The sequence below is a fragment of the Martes martes genome, assembly GCF_963455335.1.
Source record: "Martes martes genome assembly, chromosome: 2".
Taxonomy (NCBI): domain Eukaryota; kingdom Metazoa; phylum Chordata; class Mammalia; order Carnivora; family Mustelidae; genus Martes; species Martes martes.
Genome location: NC_137889.1, coordinates 98,110,080 through 98,131,707, shown reverse-complemented (window position 1 = coordinate 98,131,707; position 21,628 = coordinate 98,110,080).

The window sequence follows — 21,628 nt, the reverse complement described above, 5'->3', positions numbered from 1 at the left end:
ATACAAACAGAAGTGATAGCATTTCAAAGAACATCAACAAAATGGGGAAATGCTAGATTTGCATCATAAAGGAAACACACCTTGCTGGGCTTTGAGCAGGACAGAAGAAATTCATTTACAATGAAAAATTGAAAGACACTCTTTCAATATGGGCAAAGTGATGTGGAAAATTGGAATAATTATCTGGATAATTTAGGCCAAAAATGCTAATGAGGTAAAAGAATTCTTTACAATCTGATTTATCTAATTCAGCTGTCTACATTTATTAAATTAACTGGACAATTATTCATTCTTCATTTTTCCAAGCATGAAAAGAGTTTGGTATTGATTCCTTGTGTGCAGGCTGAAACAGAAGACCCCTGGTGCATTATTGACATTTTCATATTGGTTATAGATCATACTAATTTTTAAACTCACTGTGCATTTACAGTTTAAACAATTATGACATTATTCTTAAATATTTATACTGTTTTTAAAATGAGATTATTAAGAATTTCTAATTTAGTCTCTATGAAAGCAATGTCCTAGGCACAAAGCAAGCTGAGCTCCACTTAAATGCCTACAAACCACTGGGCAGTTTCATTAAGTCTTATAAATGCTTGACAAAATTATATGGGATAAAGCTTTGTGTGTTTCAAGTGACAATCTGACTCTAGCATTTTGATTCAATTAAGATTATATCAATTCAGTGATTAATTTAATTTTTGTATACAATCCAAATACTGACTTTTTTTTCTTTTGACATTGTTATTTAGGGGTAAATGGAATATAATAACATGTGACCTCTCCAGAGTATGTAAGAATGAAGCAGAAAATTATAATACTATTCTAAAAAAAACACTTAATATGTTTCAATTTCAAGCATTTGTGTCACAACCAAGAGGCATATATTTTATTTTCAACACTTGTGCCCTGAAACTGGAAGATGAAAGATATATCTTAAACATAAGCTAACAAAGATCCTTTGACTAGGAGAATTCAAGTCTGTTCAGACAATCAACAAAGTAACATAAATACTTCCAAAGATTTCAAGGTTTGATAGATATTGCAAAACAAATACATTCTTGAAAATATCATCTCAAAAAATCTTTCATCTAAGGTACGGCCTATATGGCTTACAATTAGAAGATCCATAAACTGGAAAAATCTATCTAATACTTGTAAATGAGCCCACAGAGCTGCATTTTGCAACCTTGGCAGTACTGATATTTTGGGCCTGATAATTGTTGTGGGAGCCTGTTTTACCTTTTAAGATATTTAGTAGTTGCATGTCTCATCTTTCCCTACTAAATGCAAGTTATTACCTTTTCCCCCAATTGCAACAACTAAAGATATTTGCAGATATTTGCTGATAAATGTCCCCTGGGGGCAAAATCGCCCGTGGCTGAGAATCATTGCCATGGAGGGTACATCTGGCATTCTCCATGCCATTACACTAGCACACTTTACTAGCTCTTTTCCCAGTCAAGTTAGAGCATGTTACAGCTTTTCAGCTTTGTTCCTGCTGGATAGAGTTAGAAAATGAAAGGGGAAATGTGATTAATAGTGACTTTATTACAAAGAAACTAACTTGAACATCCTACAGGCAAAGCACAGCCAACTAGCCTTTAACCATCTTAAGCCCTCGAGAGACAAATGCAACAAACCTGGACTTCAGGGTTTACAGCCATTCTGTGTGAAGGAACCCCTCCTGCTTGGGAGATCTCTGGCCAAACTGGGAATGTTACATGAACTAGGGCTGTGAAAATAGAGCGTCTTGCCACTCACATTTGGATTTTCCACTCAAGATCAAAAGCCTGAGCTCTGGAATTCTTAAAAAGAAATCACCAGAGACCAGCGCTAAATCAGAATAAGAGTCATTAGGCATGCCTGATTTCCCTGAGTTTCTGTCATCCCCTGCTAGGGCTGCTGCTTTTCTCAATAACACAAGTCTTTAAAAAAAAGCTGAAATTCCTAAGTGCTGCAGTGATAACTGGCCTGAAAGCCATCATTTGTTTCCCTGAAAGCAGTGAAATAAATGCTTTTGTTTGAAAATATTCCAGTAAAGCAGGTGTTTTTGTTTTTGTTTTCTGTTAGAATGCTGGCTGAAAATGTCTGTTAGTATAAAAACTATCTTTGTTGTTTAAGTTGTCCCTATCAAATAATATTCATACAGGTATTTTTTTCTTTATGATTAATTAGATAAATAGAAAATGATTTTAAAGTGTCTGAGTTAGGTTAAGTTGATTAGCATCTAACTAAGTAGGTTAAATTCAGTTAAGTGCCTGCCTTCAGACTAGGTCATGATCTTAGGGTCCTGGGTTCGAATCCTACTTCAGGCTCCCTGCTCTGTGGGGAGCCTGCTTCTCCCTCTTCCTCTGTCCCTCTCCCTGCTCATTCTCTCTCTCTCAAATAAATAAAATCTTTAAAAAAAATAAATAAAGTGTCTGACATATGAAGGAAAAACATACCTGAACAAGTTTTCTCAACCTCAGCACCATTGACACTTAGGGCTCTATAACTTGTGGGGGAGGCTGTCCTGTGAATTATAGGATGTTCAACAATATCCTGGCCTCTACCCAGTAGATGTCGGTAGCACTATCACCCCTGACCCCCAAGACACAAACACTCTTAAATTGTGGCAAATGAAAATGACTCAAGACATTGCTAAACGTCTCTAACAGGGACAAAATGGCTCAAGTTGAAAACCACTGATCTAGAAAAGTCCAACTCTGAAATGATATTGGTGTAATTTGGCATTTCAACAAGCCACTTAACAAATCCTTGTCATAAATAACCTTAGCTCACAAAGATTTTCTCCTATTTTTTTCTAAGTGCTTTATAATTTTACATTTGGAGTTAGGATCCATTTTGAATTAAATTTTATAGACAATGTGAAGACACCATTTTTTGACATTCAGACATTGAATTATTCCATTTGTTGGAAGACTGTCCTTTCTCCACTTTGTTATTTTATTTCTTTTGCCTTTTCATTCAATTGTAGAGTTAGCATGCATATAATGAAAAATAAGTTATATGTATATATAATATGACATATATATCGTTTATAACTGTAAGTGATTTATATATAGCGTGCTATACACACTATATAAATACTATTTAAGTACACAGGTGGGTATATATATATTCATATGTATAAGCAAATGTGGGTATGTGTGTGTGTATACATATGTATGTCTCTGTGTATACTTGCAATAGCTCTAAAAAACAAATACCTAAATATAACTCCAAGAAAACGTGTGTGGAATCCTTGTGAACAAAACTACAAAATACTGATGAAAAAGATTAAAGAAGAAATAAACAAAAAAGATACACAATATACATGGATTGAAGCTGAAGGAATTGTACTACCCAATTATAAGCCTTACTATAATAATATCACATAGCTCTAATAAATATTCATTACTAGAATGTCATATAAGGGGTTAATATCCATACTATATAAAGAACTTTAACAAAAAAACACTAAAAATCCAAATAATCTGATTAAAAATGTGTAAAAAACTTGAATAGGCATTTTTCCAAAGTGACATACAAATAGATGGCCAATAGACAGAGGAAAAATCCTCCACATTACTAATGACCAGGGAAGTGCAAATCAAACAAACAATGACGTCTGATTCTAGTTCTTTTACTGTTTATACTACGTGTGCAATCGCTTCCTCCACTGAAGTACTGAACCCCTCTAAGTCATCCATGAAGGTTGGAATCAGCTTCTTCCAAACTTCTGTTAAAGCTGATATTTTGACCTCTTCCCATAATCACCAATGTCCTTAATAGCATCTAGAATGGTGAATTTTTCCAGAAGGTTTACAGTGGATTTTGCACAGATCCATCAGAGGGATCACTATCTATGGCAGCTATAGTCTTATGAAATGGATTTCTTAAATAATTAAGACTTGAAAGTCAAAATAACTCCTTGATCCATGAAGCACAGAATCAATGTTGTTTTAGCAGGCATTATAAACAACTTGAACCTCATTGAACTCATGGTACATATCTATCAGATCTCTTGGGTGACCTGGTGAATTGAAAATAAGAAGTAATACTTTGAAAGGAATCTTTTCTTTCTTTCTTTCTTTTCTTTTTTTTTTTTTTTTTAATTCTGAAAGGTAGGTCTCAACAGTGGGGTTAAAAATTTCAGTAAATTATGATGTAAACAGATGTGCTGTATGCAGGCTTTGAGCACAGACAGGGCAGATTTAGCATAATTCTTAAGGGCCCTAGGATTTTTGAAATGGTAAATTGTTATTGGTTTCAACTTAGTTACCAGCTGTATTAGCCCCTAACAAAAGAACCAGCCTATCCTTTAAAGCTTTGAAGCAGGGCATTGACTTCTTTCTGGCTATGAAAGTCCATGTAGATGGCATCATTTCCACTTGAAGTCAGTTTCATCTACATTGAAAATCTGTTGTTTAATGTAGCCGCCTTCAAGAATGATCTTAGTTAGATCTTCTGGATAATTTGCTCCATCTTCTCCATCAGTACTTGCTGCCTTACCCTGCATTTTGATGTTATGGAGATGGCTTCCTTCCTTAAATCTCATGAACCAACCTCTGGTAGCTTCAAATTTTTCTTCTGCAGCTTCCTCACCAATCTCAGACTTCACCGAATTGAACAGAGTGAAGACCTTCTCTGGATTAAATTTTAGCTTATGGGACTGTTGGGGCTGGTTTGATCTATCCAGATCACTCCAACTTTCTCCATAATAGCAATAAAGTTGTTTCACTTTTTTTTTATTCGTGTGTTCACTGAAGTAGCACTTTTAATTTCCTTCAAGAACTTGTCTTTTGCATTCACAACTTAGCTAACTATTTAGTTCCAGAGACCCAGATTTTGGTTTATCTTGGCTTTGATATACTTTCCTCATTAAGCTTAATCATTTCTGGCTTTTGATTTAAAGTGGGAGGTATGTGCCTCTTTCTTTCACTTGAACACTCAGAGGCCATTGTAGGGTTACTAAATGACCTAAGTTCAATATTACTGTATCATTGTAGGAAATAGGGAAGACTTGAGGAGAGGGAGAGTGATGGTAACATCGTTGGTTGGTGAAGTCATAATACACATTTATAGATTAAGTTTACTGTCAATATTATATAGGCACTGTCCGTGGGATTCCCAAACAATTATAATAATAATATCAAAGATCATTGATCATAGATCACCAGAATAAATATAATAATAATGAGAACATCTGAAAAAGTGCAAAAATTACCAAAATGTGACACAGAGACATGAAGTGAGGACATGTTATTGGAAAATGGTGCCAATAGAACTGCTTGACACAGGTTGCCACAAAACTTCAATTTGTAAAAACTGCAATATCTGTGAAATGCAACAAAGTGAAACACAATAAAACAAAGCACAATAACATGAGGTATGCCTCATGGTACATTCTATGGGTTTTGACAGATATGTGATGACATGTATCCTCTATCATAATATCATACAGAATAGTTTCACTATCCCCCAAATCTCCTCCTTTTACATATTCATTTTTCCCTCTCTCCCCTCAAATATCTGACAACTTTGATTTATCTCCATAGTTTTGACTTTTCCAGATTGTCATATAGTTGTAATCATACAGTAGGTAGACTTTAAAGAGGAAAAAAAGATTTGAGAGAGAGAGAGAGTGAGCACAAATGCAGGCGGAGGGACAAAGGGAGAGGGAGATGAAGTCTCAGATACCATGCTGAACGTAAGGCCCCACACGGGGCTCTATCTCATGACTCTGAGATCATGACCAAAGCCAAAACCAACTGCAACACCCAGCCCCCCAATAGCCTTTCAGTATTGGTTCCTTCCAGTTAACAATACACATTTAAGTTTCCTCCAGTCTTTGTGTGGCTTGATACATCATTAATTTTTATCACTGAATAATATTCCTTTGTATGGATGCACCACAGTTTATTCACCCATTGAAAGATCTCTTGGTTACTTCTAAGTTTTAGCAAGTATGAATAAAGCTGCTATTCACATTCATTTGGAGATTTTTGTGTGGATATAAATTTTCAGCTCATTTGTGCAAATACCAAAGAGCATGACTGCTGGATCACAACGCAAGAGCACGTTTAGTTTTGTAAGAGCAGTCAAACTATCTTCCAAAGTGGCTGTACCATTTTTCATTCCTACCGTCAGTTACTCAGAGTTCTGATGCTCTACAACCTTGCCATTATTTGGTGTTATCAATGTTTTGAATTTTCATCATTTGAATAGGTGTGTAGTGGTTAACTTATTACTATTTTGATTTGCAATTCCCTAATGACATAAAATGTTGAACACATTTTCATATGCTTATTTGCCATCTGGTTTGTTTGTTTGTTTGTTTGTTTTTGGGGAGATGTCTGTTCAGGCCTTTTATTCACATTTTAATTGTTGTTTGTTTTCTTCTTATTGACTTTTAAGAATTCTTTGTGTATGCTGGCTACAGTTCTTTATAAGATAAGTATTTTGTGAACATTTTCTCCCAGTCTATAGCTTCTTATTTCATTTTTAACAATGTGTTTTGCAGAACAGAAGTCTATAATTTTAATGAAGTCTAAAAGTTTTTGTCTAATAATTTCAACATATGTGTCATCTCAGTTGGTAACTGTCTTTCCCCATTCAAGTTGAAATTTTCTCAGTTCTTCATATACTGAGTTATTTTGGATTATTCTACTCATTTTGATGCTAAGTCTTGTTTATCATCTATAAAGAATGTTGATATTTTTATGTTGTAAACAACCAATAAAAAAGAGGAAATAATAGAAGGGACTTTTATTTTACAAACAATTGATGCAGTTGGATTCAGGCTGTAAGTTCCAACTTGCATCCCATGAGTTGCAATTCTAATATTGATTTCGTTTTCAAACTACCATAGTGCTATTCTAATCTGTCCTAAATATCCAACACCAAGTCTGAAATCTGAGTGATGTTTTAACTTGTACTCAGTTTTCAAATGCTATATATGCTGCTTAGAGGCAGATCCATTCATGTTCAACTCAGAGGTGAGTTTGTAAATAATTTTAGAAGGTTCGCCTTCTAGGTTCAAACCCCAGCACCACGGTCCAGGCATATTCCTGTTTTCTGGGTCTCCCTTTTTCTTGTCCTTGAGACAAAAGTTGAGTCTCATTTTATGCCAATCTGTTGCACAATTCCTGAAACATTACCCACATTTGAGACTAAGAATTGGGGACTGGAAAGGTGTGTGTGGGGGGGTAAATGAGCATTTTCCTTATCCTTTAAGGAGCCCAGCTCCATAGACAGTGAGGAAGACCCCTTCCAGAGATTTTTGCCCTTGCTCACCATTGCAGTCCATGTTGTTACTGATTCCTGGGACTACTTGGGTCCTGGAACACAAAGAACAGTAACAAGGAAAAGAAGGAGGGGGAAAAAAAGCTGGTGACTTTCCTTACTGTCTGAGAATTAGGACATCTCTTTGTTGCTCTTCAAGCTAGAATTGTGGTTTTTTCGTAGCTTTCTCTATGTGCTGACTATCTTTTCCAGATTTCAGACTGCATTGAATTGAGGCTGGGGATACTAGCAGGAACAATAATGGTAGATTCACTGATGGTTATATAATACTTTGAACAATGCTCCTATTTCTCAAGCCTCATATCATTATTTACTTTTAAGAGTCTTCAAATAGCTGTCCCTTGCATTCTTTCCATGTTCAACAGCTGCATTCAATGGATTATAATGGGTGGACTATGTTTACCCCATCCTAAAAGTAGAATCTTTAGCCTTATTTTAAAGTATGTATTACTGCATCTTAGTGGATATTTTGTCAAATCACACATTTTTACAATAGTTGAATGAAATTTCCACCTCCTTTATCTTTAACATGTTGTACTGTAGAGAAGAAAAATAGAGAAGGACATAATTTCCTTTAGTAAAGGACAGATGATTTTGTAAATTTCTGCACATCTTTGTAAACTAAAGTTTAGATATTCAGCAGGATCCCTGCTGAATATATTGGATATATTGAGGTGAGTTTGAATGTGATTGGCAACTTCTGCCAAAATCATAGCCATACTGGCTAATTTTCTGAGAAAACTGATGATTTTGTACATGTACTAGATGCTCAAGTACTGGGATAGGCATTTTCACATATTATCACTCACTCAAATTAATATAATCCTGCAGTGAATTTTGAATGTACTTACTATTTTCATTTATACAAAAATGGAAAACAAGGATCTGAAGATTAAGAAATTTGTCTTGAGTTACGGTCTGAAAATGGCAGCTTTGGCTTTGTTTTAGATCTTTCTGACTGAGACTCCAAAAAAAAGGTGATATAGCAAATATTATTTGATTATTTGAAAATTCTATTCCAATAAGGAGGAAAATCATGAAAATACAAATGAGAAAATACTAGGAAGAAATTAAACAGTGAATTGGATTGTAACATATGAAAGTATGAAAATAACAGGTAATAACTACCTTTGTCATAATTTACTATCTGTCAAGAGTCATTTATTAGTTTCTAAATATTTCTTTAGAAAGCAGTTAATGTTATACAACACTGGAGTTTTAATATATTACTTACAAGATTTATAAATAATAATTATGGAAATAACCATTCAGAAGTTCTTAACTTCAAAAATATATTGAAAAAATACACTTTAAAAATGTTAAAATTATAAACATTCATTACTTAGCATAGGTAAAGAGACAGAACCTGGACTCATAGACAGATGGGTATAGAGAGACATAAACTGTTTAGATAACTCAAACCTACCCCATTCAAATATATTTATTAGTACATAAACTGAGGTGATATAGCAGAGGAAAAATAGTATTTTTCCTTTCTTAGGGTTTTCACAGAGGTCCTGCAAATTAGACTAATACAACACAGATTAATAAGAGAAAAACAGAAATTTATTAACATATCCATCACACATATATGGAGCACTTAATAATGAGTAATTCAAAGCAGTGGTTAGAGCTTGGGTTTATATAACATTTTAACAAAGGCATGAGACAAAGGAAATGGACTTTGAACTTCTAGGGGTAGCAAATTGTGGGAAGGCAAATAAATGTGAAAACTAAGTAGATAGTGCCTAGTTCCAGCAAGATTTGTTATAGATTCCTCTGATGATTCCTCTTGGCTGATAAGGGTCTAGAGGCTTCTCTAGTGACTAACTTCTGTCCCTCCTGGTGGAGAGGACAAGAAAGACACTGTAATAGAATTGGGTCATACTTTTAGAAAATTAGGGGGAACAGAGATGCCTGACAGGCTGTTAGTAGAGCATGCAACCCTTGATCTCAAGGTTGTGAGTTCAAATCCCATGTGTGGCATAGAGTTAACTTAAAATTAAAAAACAATAAATTAGGGGAACACAGATAGCTTTTCTTGTATCTCCACCTTCTTAGTTCCCTTTAACTCAAAAATAATCTTTATGCCAAAGTAACATATTTTAGGGTAACATCTTCTGCTAAAATTCATGAGTTTGGGAGTATTTTCTTTTTTTCTTTAGACCAGGGTATTGCTAAGAAAATTCCTTCTTAGGTTCCTTGTGAGACATTAACCTTTGAAACTTAATTATCATCACATCTATGCATTTGTATTTATAGCTCTAAATTATTTTTATGTATTTGCAAAAATACTCTATCTTAAAGTGGTTCTTTCAGCAACTTATCCAAGAACCCTTATAGATTAGTGGCTATAACTCAGCATTTCAAATGACCTCCTGTGCTACTTGCTGAATTCTGTACACTCAGTAATGTCTATTTGCTGGAATTCAATGAAACGAGTGTGTAGGCGTAACATGCCCAGTGGTTTGGGGATAAAGAGGAGTTGTCCCTCCTCTGAAGGCAACTGCCATCTGATAATTTACATATCACATAAGGAGACTGTGACTGAGAATAATCAATGCCCTAGGAGAGGAATAAAGACAGCCTATGAGCTGTTCAGATGAGGCTCTGACTTCAAGAAGATTAATGAGAATGTTAGATTCAGGATTTCATTCATTTATTTTCTTATCAAATAATTATTGAATACTTCTTATGCATTAAAGCACTGAAATAAAGTAGTGGACAAGATAAAAAATGTCCTTGTTCATGGAGGTTACATTCTACTAGGGAAGAGAAGAAAATAAACATTAAAATCATGGCACAGTGATTTCAGGTTGTGATGAATGCTGTAGAAAACGAAGACTAGAATATCACAGCCAGAGGGTTGGGTGGGAACAGTGTTTTTATGAGAGGAAGAGATCTTTATTTTGAGAAAATCTAAATAAAAAGTGTCTTTAGGGTGTCTGACTGGCTCAGTCGGAAGAACATGTGACTCGATCTCTTGGTCATGATTTCAAGCCCCACGTTCATATAGAAATTACTCAAATAAACTTTAAAATATTTTTTAAAAAGTGTCTTTGAAGGTCATATTTGAATCATAAGAAGGAAGCCACTTAGATTGAAAGAAGGGAGAGAAAGGAGTTAGTATTAAAATCCAAATGTGGAAGACACTTAATTTTCTCAAAAAAAGATGGCCATCATTGACAAGGGTAAGGATAGTAGGAAATGGAGTAAAAAACAAAATGGACCTGGGATCACCAAGAGCATAGGGACCATGGTGAGGTGCTTGGACTTCATTCTGAGTGCTGTTGCTCTTGGATGCTTTCATACAATTTATGGGTCCACACAGATGTATATGGGCACATGCATCTCAGTCACTATTATCCTAGCCCTGCCCACATTTTTTTTTTTCATGCATTTGGTATGCTTGTCTACCTTATTACCTTTGCTCTCATTATCTCTCTTTAGAGGGGGTCAAATATAGCAAAGTGATTTAGAACTCAGGCTCTGGAATCAGATATACCTAGGTTCAAACTCTGACTCTGTTGGCATTAAGATAATTTGGGCTTTGGTCAAGGACCTTAACTCTTTAAGTTTTATCATCTGTAATATGGGAAAAGCAAGATTTAACTTATCCAGTTTTTGCCAGAAACAAGTGTAATGATATTTACAGAGTCCTTAAAAATAATATGTATACCATAAAAGGTATCTACTATTATTGTAAAATATCCTTCCCTTCATTACATATCCAAGATTCTTCTCTATGATGTAGTTTCCAATTGAAATTAATCTCCTCTTTAATCTGCTTCCAATTTTTATCTTTACTTAAAATGACTACATTCAATTATAGAATATGATATTGTGTGAATAGTACTTGTCCCATTGCAACTTAAGCTACTTAATGGTGACCGCATATCCCATCAACATTAGAATTTGCCTAATACCTGCACCAAATATGAAACAGGTACATTTAGCAAAGAAGGAAAGAAATGAAGGAACAAATAAATGAATGAATAAGTAATTTATATTTTTGATGAACAAGGAATCAATGCAGATATAAAGTTATTATTTCTTTTTATTCTACCTACTGAAACTTGTATAGACAGTAATGTATGAAAATACAGACTGTGTTTATTATCAAAATTGTCACTCATTTAGCTGCTTTATTATATTTTTTAATATTTATTTATTTATTTGAGAAAGAAAGAGGGAGAGAGAATCTCAAGCAGATTCCCCACTGAATGTGGAGCCCTATGTGGGGCTTGATCTCACAACTTTGAGATCCTGACCTGGGCAGAAACCCAGAGTTGGACACTCAACCAACTAAGCCACTCAGATGCCCCCTCATTTAGTTGTTTTACATTGACTATATGATCCCTTTAGTAGTGACCTCATAATGACATACATACTTTTGTTGTGATCACAAAATTCTTTTATATCACCCTTGATGTGATCAGAAATACTCTCTTGTAATCAACTTGCAGGTATGCTGATAAAATGAGGTGTATTAAGGTAAGTCTCAGTGATATAATGATATATTTATAAAAAGATACTTTTGTCTAGAAATGCTTGTGTGTGTGGAAGACTGGAAATATTAGATTGCAAATGTCAACCTACCTCTGAGGAGGTAAAATAAATAATGAACTATTTAAGTACTTAAGAAAGCAGCAGACTTGGTGAATCTTTCTGAGATAATGATGAAATCTATGTGATTACTTTATTTGTTTTTATTTAAGCTATCTTAAATGCCAAAAATCTCTTTGGGGGCATTATTCCAAAAGGCTGCAGAAGCAATCTTGTCTTTAAAAATGAAGATCCCTTCATGAAGAGAAGACTCATTAATAACTCTTTATGCCACTAAGTGCCCAGAGTTATGGTTAACATTCTAGAAAAACTGGTAATTTTATTAAATTTAAGCTTACAAAATCAAAAGGTACATTTTATGTATCTAGCTTAAAAGAAACATAAACTTAGAATTGATAATTGCATGGCTTTATATCACATATAGGAAATTTTTACCAGACACAGGACAGAATATAACCTAGATGCAGAAATACAAATGATGAAAGACTTGGTGAGTTTACAGCTTCTTAGTTTGGAAGAATGGGTTCTAGTTATTGTCAATCTTAATTATAAAAACAAGACTGTATGCCTAAAATGAACTGAGTAGAGGAAATTATTGACTGTATCTTCACTCATACTTAGGTCTTCTTACTTTTTCAAAGTTTACCCCTCTACAATATCAGCATTTCAACAATTGATTTCTGAATGCTATATTTACTTCTACACAGAATGCAGAAGGCTTCTGTCTTTCTGGAATCTATATTTGTGTTTCCTTGTCAATTCATTCTCTCTACAGACATTAACATGTTTATTATCACTTTGTGTTGATAGAGGGAGACGTTTGAACTGGCTTTCTACTTGGAAATCTTGCTTAAATCAGCCACCTAATTGCCTCATTATGGCATTTCTAAATGTGCAGAATGTCAGATACCACCCAAGGAGTAGCAGCACTTTTCCTCAAACCATATCCTATATCTCTTGAGTTATAAAAGCAATTTGACTCAGTGTAGGGCAAAACTAGATGGCACTTAGATAACTGTGTCTGAATAAACCACTCTGAGAGGGTCTGAAATATGGGATTAGGTGAGTATTGTAGAGAAAGAGATTAAATTATACGTGCTGAGAGAAAAGCCACACCCAGCACCAAAAAGCTAGTTTGAGAGAAGCAGTGAGTGCCAGGGCCTGGATGAGTCCAAGACAGCAATAGGTGGGTAGAGTATCCAAAGGTGAAGACCTGGAGGAAGCTGGCCTTTAGGAAATGTGTCAGAGAGAAATATGCCCCCAACCAGAAGGCTGGGTTCATTAATCCACTATTTGTATACTACTGAATACTTGCTATGTGCCAGACCCTATGCTACTGAGTCAAAATAAGAGTTGTAAACAGGTAGACATATTTGCCTTCACAGAACCAACAGTTAAGTGAGGGAGTTAAACAAGTATTAATTATACATACATAATTATATAAATACTATTGGTATAAGAATATTTTGAATAAATGTCATTCTGTGTTATAAGACAATATGGCAAAAAATATATAACCTAGTCAATAGAATTATAGAAGTTTTCCCTGAGGAGATGATATTTAAGCAGCTCTGATCATTAAGAAAGAGGCTGTCAAGAGTAGGGCAGGGACAATTCTATAGGGACTGAGAAATTAAATCATTGCTAATACATAGATCCAAAAATGGGATAGGCAGAAGCCAGGTGTTTAAAAATTGAAGCAGAAAGAAAAAGTTAGTACAGTTGGAAGGATAATTTGACAAGAAACCAAGAACAGTTAGTACAATTTATATTCTTTTGTCCTTATACCCCTGCCTTTCTACAATCACCCTATAGGTCAATCTCTAACCAGTTTAAGCTGAGGATTGATCTTAGACAGGGGAGGAAAGACTGCATTAAATGATTTCAGTTATAGGAAGAGGAATACAAGGATTTTTGGATCTCTGGGGATCTAAGAAAAATGGAAAAAAAATTAAAAGACATTATCTGTCTATAATCCATGGTATAAGGATAGAGAAGTATTGAAGTTGTCCCTCTATTTCAATCAATTTTTTTAAAAAATCAGTAAATGTTTATTGAGTAGCCATTATATCTCTAACACTGCTATTCTTGGAGATGCAAAAGTGAACATGATTGGTTTTTATATCGAGATGCTCATAGTTTAGTATGGGAGACAATAATTACAGTAGACTCTGATTAATATTATAAGGTTGAGTTCTACAACATCACACAAAAGGGCAGATAATCTAGACTTAAAGAGTCGAGAAGAGTTTCCTGGAGCAAGTAATGTTTAAACAGATGATTTGGGTCGCCTGGGTGGCTCAGTCTATTAGATGTTTGCCTTCAGCTCAGTCATGATCTCAGGGTCCTGGGATAGAGCCCTGCATCGGGCTCCTTGCTCAGGAGGCGGACTGCTTCTCCCTCTCCCTCTGCCCCTCCCACTTGTGTTTGCACTCGCACTCTCTTGCTCTCTCTCTCTCTCTCTCTCCCCCTCAAACAAAAATAAAATCTTAAAACTGAGATGATTAGTGAATAATAAAAAACAGATGACTGAAAACAGGATCACCCAGGAGAACATGTGGCGTGAAAAGGAAATAGTGCTAAAGAGAGTTAGCATAAGGAAGGAAGGGTAGTTTCTTAATGGAATGAGTATAGGAAGGAAATTCCAAAAAGGAGCCTATGAAAGATTATCCATAGATAAGAGGAAAAAAGACACATACACAATCACAGAATTCAAGGAGAGAGAACATTTCAAGAAGGAACTACAGACCATGTGAAAAAGTGGCAAGTCAAAGAATCCTTTAATGATAAGTGTCTTTTGGTTTTAGCAACAGAGAGCTTGTTGGCCATCTTAGCTAAAGCAGTAGTAACAGGAGGGTGAAGCCAGGAGCCAAGGTGCAAATTACTGAGAATTGCTTGGGAGGGAAAAATATAATGATAAAAAGTACGGACAAATGAAAAACGTTTCTTAGGTTCCGATGTGTTGCAGAACATTTTGGGGAAGGGTCCTCTGGTTTTCAGTCCAGTCTGGACACAGTTGATGTGCTCTGTGTCTAAACCAACTTCAGTCTTAATAATGCAGATGCCAAGCTCAAGCACTGTTGACTTTCATGGTGGTGATTTTTGGTTTCCCATGTCCAACCTCCTTAAGTATATCATGGACCTATTCTCCACTGAGATACTGCCATTTGCAAAATGTGATAGGAGTCATAATAATCCCACTGCTTTTATAGTTTTGGAAGGGAGTTTCTCTGAACCTTTCCTCATTTAATAAACTTTGCACTCTACATTCTTTTCCTTTTGAGACAATTCCATGGAATTCTATAACTTTCACAAACAAAACCCAAGAAAGCACCTTAAATTCTTGTGCCTAGAAATACCTCCTTTGGAACTGACCACTCTTCAGCCCCCACATACAACACTGACCATCTTCTTGCAATCAGAAAGGGAAAATATTTATAGCAATCTGAGTGACATTCAAGTTAATGTTTCAATAAATCATTCTCCCACATCAGGCATCTTTGGTACAAATTTCATCCCCTTTTCTATAGTTTACACTGTTGACCTTTTGTTTTTCTGGGGAGTTTAAAGATAATTTGTTATTTTTATTAAACTACATTAAATATATTTAAAAATATTTGAACATTCATTATATTTTCAAAGTCCAATCGCTTTAAGGTTTATATTTTTTTAGTAACTTATGCATCATTGTGTAAAATATCCTATTTTTTCCCCCTAAAAATAGATATACATAGTTCTTATGCACTAAACTAACAAGCTTAAGGAATTAATGCATGGATTCAGCAGTTTTATCTTCACCTAAATTAGCTAACTGTGTAGACATTCCAAATAAAAAGAACATAGACACTTGATATTTTTAACTATAACGGAAGGAGCAGCTGCCACCACCATAGGAAATTCATTTAAATGCAGTCTCTGAGGGAGTTGGATACACTCATTATAATATGGAAGATTTTTCTTGTGTGTACATAAGTCTTTAAAGATCAGTCATCTTTCATGAATGTTCTTATCCTTTAGTTTATTTGCTTATGGTAACCTTCTCACCAGTTGCTAAGCTTGTGTAAGATGGTATTTCTGAGGTGAATCATTTCCTTTCTCTTTCTGGGTTCCAGAATATGATTAGAGGTTATATAAGTTCATTGGGATTTCTGTTTACCTGTAATAGCCTCTTCAATTTCTTCTGGTTTATAATAAGATAATAGTAATGCAAATCCATTCTATATAACTTATTTGCTACAAAGAGTTCTGAAAAAACACACCCCATTAATTTGAAAAGTAATTAATTTACAACAACTAGAAGGTGGTCACATATTACTCATAGGGTAAAGTTACTTTAGCCTGTATATAGATAGATAGATGATAGATAGATAGACTACATACATATACACACACGGATATTCACATATACGTAATTTGAATCATTTTTCAGTATTAATGCCCAGAAGATTTCCCATGAATAAAATCTAAAATTGTAAACTACAACTGAAAGATGAGATTTGGCACAGCATTTTGGTAAATGTGGAGGCTGGTGTGGCAAGAGTGAGTTGCAGCACTGGAACTCCATTCAGACAGAGCATTTCCACCACCTGGTTCAGAAAGTGATTGTCTTGGCTATTGTGAGCATTTGAATTTGCAACACTGATCTATGTACTTGATTCCTGATAAGAAGATTTTTATTTCCAAGCTAGTTTTAACAGCAGACCAATGCCTTTTTCTTTTTTATTTTTTTTTTATGATTTCATTTGTTTATTTGAGAGAGAACATGAGCAGGGGGAGGGGCAGAAGGATAAATAGAGTCCCTGCTGAGTAGGGATCAGATGTGGGGCTCAATCCCAGGACCCTGGGATCTTGCTCTAAGCCAAAAGCAGACGCTTAAATGACTGAGCCACCCAGATACCCGACCAATGCCTTTTTAAAAAAAAATATAAAGAACAACAGGAACAACAAACTGTCACTTAGTCTGAAGTGGGGTTTGAGTGTTCGTAAGCCCACCTTTCCATCTCTTCATAATAATTGTCCCTAAGTCTCTGAGATATCCTCCACAATATCCTTAAATGTCAAAGAGTATAACTTCAAAACCTCCCTATTGGTAGATAATGCAGATAAAATTAAACACTAATTAAAAAGATATATGCATCCCTTTGTTTATTGCAGCATTATTTATAAGAGCCAAGATATAGAAGTGGCCCAAATGTCCACTGATAGATGAAAGGATAAAGATGTGGTACACACACACATACACACACACAATGAAATATTACTCAGTCATAAAAAAGAATGAAATCTTGCCATTTATGACAACATGGGTGAACCTAGAAGGTATTATATTAAATAATATAAGTCAAACAAAGACAAATACTATATAATTTTACTTACATATGGAATCTAAAAACAAAACAAATTTAAAAAAAACAACAGGTTCACAGATACAAACAACAATTTGGTGATTGCCAGATGAGAGGGGGATGGGAGAATGGCTAAATAGGTGAAGGGGCTTAAAAAGTAGGAAATTCCATTTAAGAATAAATAAGTCCCAGGGATGTAAAGTACAGCATAGAGAATATCATCAATAATGATGCAATAACATTATATGGTAACAGATGATGACTATACTTATTATGAGTATTGAGTATGTACAAAATTATCAAATCACTATGTTGTACACCTGAAACTAATATAACATCATATATCAACTCTACTTCAATAAGAAGAATTTAAAAATAAAATAAAATCACCAGTTTGCATTTTAAAAGTCATTTGGAAAAATATACTTGGATCCTTAAGGAAAATTTTTATGCTGAGTTATGTACAGAACAGTATTCTTATAACATCCTATAGGTCTTTAGCACAATGATAATAACTTTCTTTATGACATAGTAGTAGGTCACAGTTACTTCTGTTCTTTCTCATTTTATCTGGTTTTATAGTTCAACACTTGTAATTTTGACTTTTGTGTGAAATATTGAGCTATGATACATCCAAAGAGAAGTAAGACAACTCCTCATTTAGTCTTTTGTTGGCTCACTTGCTTCCTACCATCCAAAATGGATTTTGATCTTCCAGCTCCATGAGAACATGGATCCAAAATTCAAGATACCAGTTTGGTCTAATGTGTGCAAGACAAACATATTCTGTCCAAGATCACAATAATGAGTTTATATTAAAAATGTGGATAGATGGGAAATGGAAAACAACTTATTGGGTCTTTCAGTGTCCTGTGTTTTACTTCATTCATGTTTCATAGTTATTGAAATTATGTATCAGCATAACAGTATTATAACTTTCATATTTTTCTCTATTTTTGTCTTTTAAAATTCTTTTCACCTATTTTTAATTGATATAGTCTAGGACAGCTTTGTTTTCTATGTTTGTACTCTGAGACTTTTGGAAAGAAAGAGTTATGAAGAATCTAACAATCTCATAAAGTATACCACATAAGGATGTGCAGTTATCAGGTTTGGGCCTTTTTATAACCTTGCAATATCTAAAATCCCCTTTTCTGTCTGCCTTTGGCCAAGAGAGCAGATGGATAATTACACTCCTCAAAAGATAAATTAAAGAAAGAATTTGGACCAACTGGGCTATTGAAATATAGTGCTAATGGAGGGTTGTGGGGAAATGGCCAAATAAGAGTCTCAAATGACCTTATTTTCCTCCTGGTGACAGTACTTTCCAGATTAAAAGCTGTTTTCTTTTATTGAAATAGAATAGTGCCAAACATTGAACCTGCTTTGTAAGACATACATCAAGAGAGAAAATATTTCACCACAATGACATGACCTGACATTTTAAAGCAGATAACAAATGACATCTTGTCAATGGCACCAATTTATTATTCCCTCTCTTGTACCTTGGTGCCACAGCAGGATACACATTCCTTTTAATCATGAGACTGTGTTAAACAAATTTTTACCAGTAGAGACTATAAAATGCCCCTCATCGTTTCCGAGTATCCTGACCTCTCAGCTGTCCCCACTATAGCATATAAAGACAAAGGCTATGCTAAATTTTTCATCATTTCATTCCATTTCAGATCCAATTATGTGAGGGTCTTCCATCACTTACATGGAAGTATATGCTATAACATGAAGTGTCACACATTAATCAGACTCTTTTTATCCAGCAGACACCAGTGCTAAATCACATTACTCTAAAAAAAGGAACATGAAATAGATGCAAATGTACAAGGAGGGTGCTCTCTTTTTTGCAGTTACAATAGGAGGGGACTGGCATGGGTGGCCTTCCCATCAGGTCTGAGAGACTCTCAAAGTACATTTTGTTTTTCATGTTTTCTACCACATTTCTCCCTAAAAGGACCCTCTTCTGCTACTTGCTTTAATGTCCCTCTGCCAGTTTATATCATAGAATCTACCACTTTGAACACTGCCCTGGGCAATGACTTTCTAGTTGAACTGTTATAACTAATCAGCCTGTAAGTTGAGAAATGTCCAGCTTAACTCTCTCTTAGTCCCCTTTCCCAGCAATGAAAAATATCCCTTTACTTCAACAGTCTCCTACACGTGTATGAGAAATGAGTGTACATGCTGAATATTTCTGATGAATCACATTAAATTTGTGGATCTGAGAGAAGCAGAACAATGTATGTTACTATGTAATCTTAAAGATAGCATTTCCTTAATAACATTTTAAATTATATTTAGGTTGTAGTTTAAGATGCTACCATGAAGATGAGTAGCTTGTGATTAGAGAAGACACAGATAAAAAGTACAGCATAAAGTTAAGTAAATTTCATTTGAAAAAAACTGAAGGGGAAGATAATTATCTTCTTTTACATAAGACAGGATAAGGTTTATAATTTAAGATAGACACAGGCTTAAATACCACTAGGATGGCTTTCTAATTATGTGTCTGGGCAAGTGATAGAACTTTCTGAACTCTTGATTTGTTCCTTTATGAAATAGAGATAATACCCTTAGCTATTTCATAGAGTTTGGGAGGGTTACATGAGCTAGTATCTATAAAGCTTCAGGCACAATAGATGACAACTCTAACCACTCAGTAAGTATCAATTTTCATTATTACCATCATGAAATTCAAAGGCATGCTTAAAATAAAACAAACAAAACAAAACAAAATGTAATTGTTTCTTTGACTTCTTCTAAGGACTGATTGAGAGGAATAATCCCAATTGCTTTATATTTAACTGTGGATTATAAGATTTGCTGCAGAAAATATAATTTTCTTTGAGAAAGACTGCCATATGAAAGTCTTAACAGATAGCCTAAGAAACACATTAAGATCAAAGTTCTTAAAAAATGTAATGACAAAATAGTGATCATATTTGGATAATTCCACAGTATCAATGAAGGGCATGATCACTTAACAATGAAAAAATATTTTAAAAGATTTCAGAATTCTATGCATTTCTAGGAGTATTGGGCTAATCTAGCTTGTACTCTAAAAATAAATAAAAATGCATAAATCACAACTCACGTTAATTTAGGCTCTAGAACAGTCAGATCTGATGATTTCATTCATTCCAGATTTATGTAATGATTTGAAATGATTCTAATTTCTTGATTTTCAATTAAAATTATTTTGTTGTACAATGAACAGATTTTGGGGGAATACATATAAAACGAAATAAGCAAATAGTTCAGAGAGTTCTGTGAGGTAGTCATTTTCTAAATTAACCTGATATATTTATTATAGTCTAAAAAAATGAAGGAGATGTTTCACATTACTATTTTGTGAATATAACACACACTCTTATCCTTTTACTTCTGGTTTTCAGAACAAAAGGGAAAATCCTTAAATCAAATAACTGGGTGCTTGTGAACTAAAATAATTTCTTACTTTAAATTATATAATTCAGAATCAAATGGTCATATATTAGTTACATTTTTTAAAGGTTTCATTCTAACTTGTTGCTTAGGCTATTAATGCACTAGGTATTTTTTAATTTTTTTTTTAAGATTTTATTTATTTGCCAGAGAGAGAGAAAGAGAGTACACACAAGCAGGCAGAGAGGCAGGCAGAGGCAGCGAGAGAAGCAGGCTCCCTGCCGAGCAAGGAACCCGATATGGAACTCGATCCCAGGACCCTGGGATCATGACCTGAGCCGAAGGCAGCGGCTTAACCAACTGAGCCACCCAGGCGTCCCTGCACTAGGTATTTTAAAATGTATTTTAAATTACCCATGGGCACCTTATATTTTAAAATACCCATGGACTATTTCAGGATATTTTGTTTGTTTTTATCAACTGTTGGTTTGGGATGGTGAACATCAGTTACCAGCATTAATAAGAGTTCATAGATAATGAGGCAAGATGAAAAATTAAGGAATAAAGGATATATTAAATTTTAATCAAGGTACAACTTTTGTATTGCATCATCTTGCACATAATCCCAAATATAGAAAAAAAAGAAAGCCACATTCTTTGTTTATATTTTCCTATAGTAAATTTTTAACATCCTCTGTTTCAGGGATGTGATCATTTTTTTTCTTATTAATTGGACCTTGTAATTTATATTCATTTTTTTATTCACCCTTATTCTTTATTTACCTAATGTAATTTTATTTGCCTTCTTTCCTTTTTCTTTCCATCTCTTCCTTCTCATTCCCAATGGCACAAGGACTGTTCAGTTCCACAAAACCTCACATGTAAATATATTACAAAAACCTCTTAGCATGCTTCACTGATTTGCCAGGTTTTCACTTCAGTTCAACATGACTTATTCTGGGTCTCTTAGTTTTATTTTTATTTTTTAAATCATCAACAGATTTATATTAAATATAAGTTTCTCT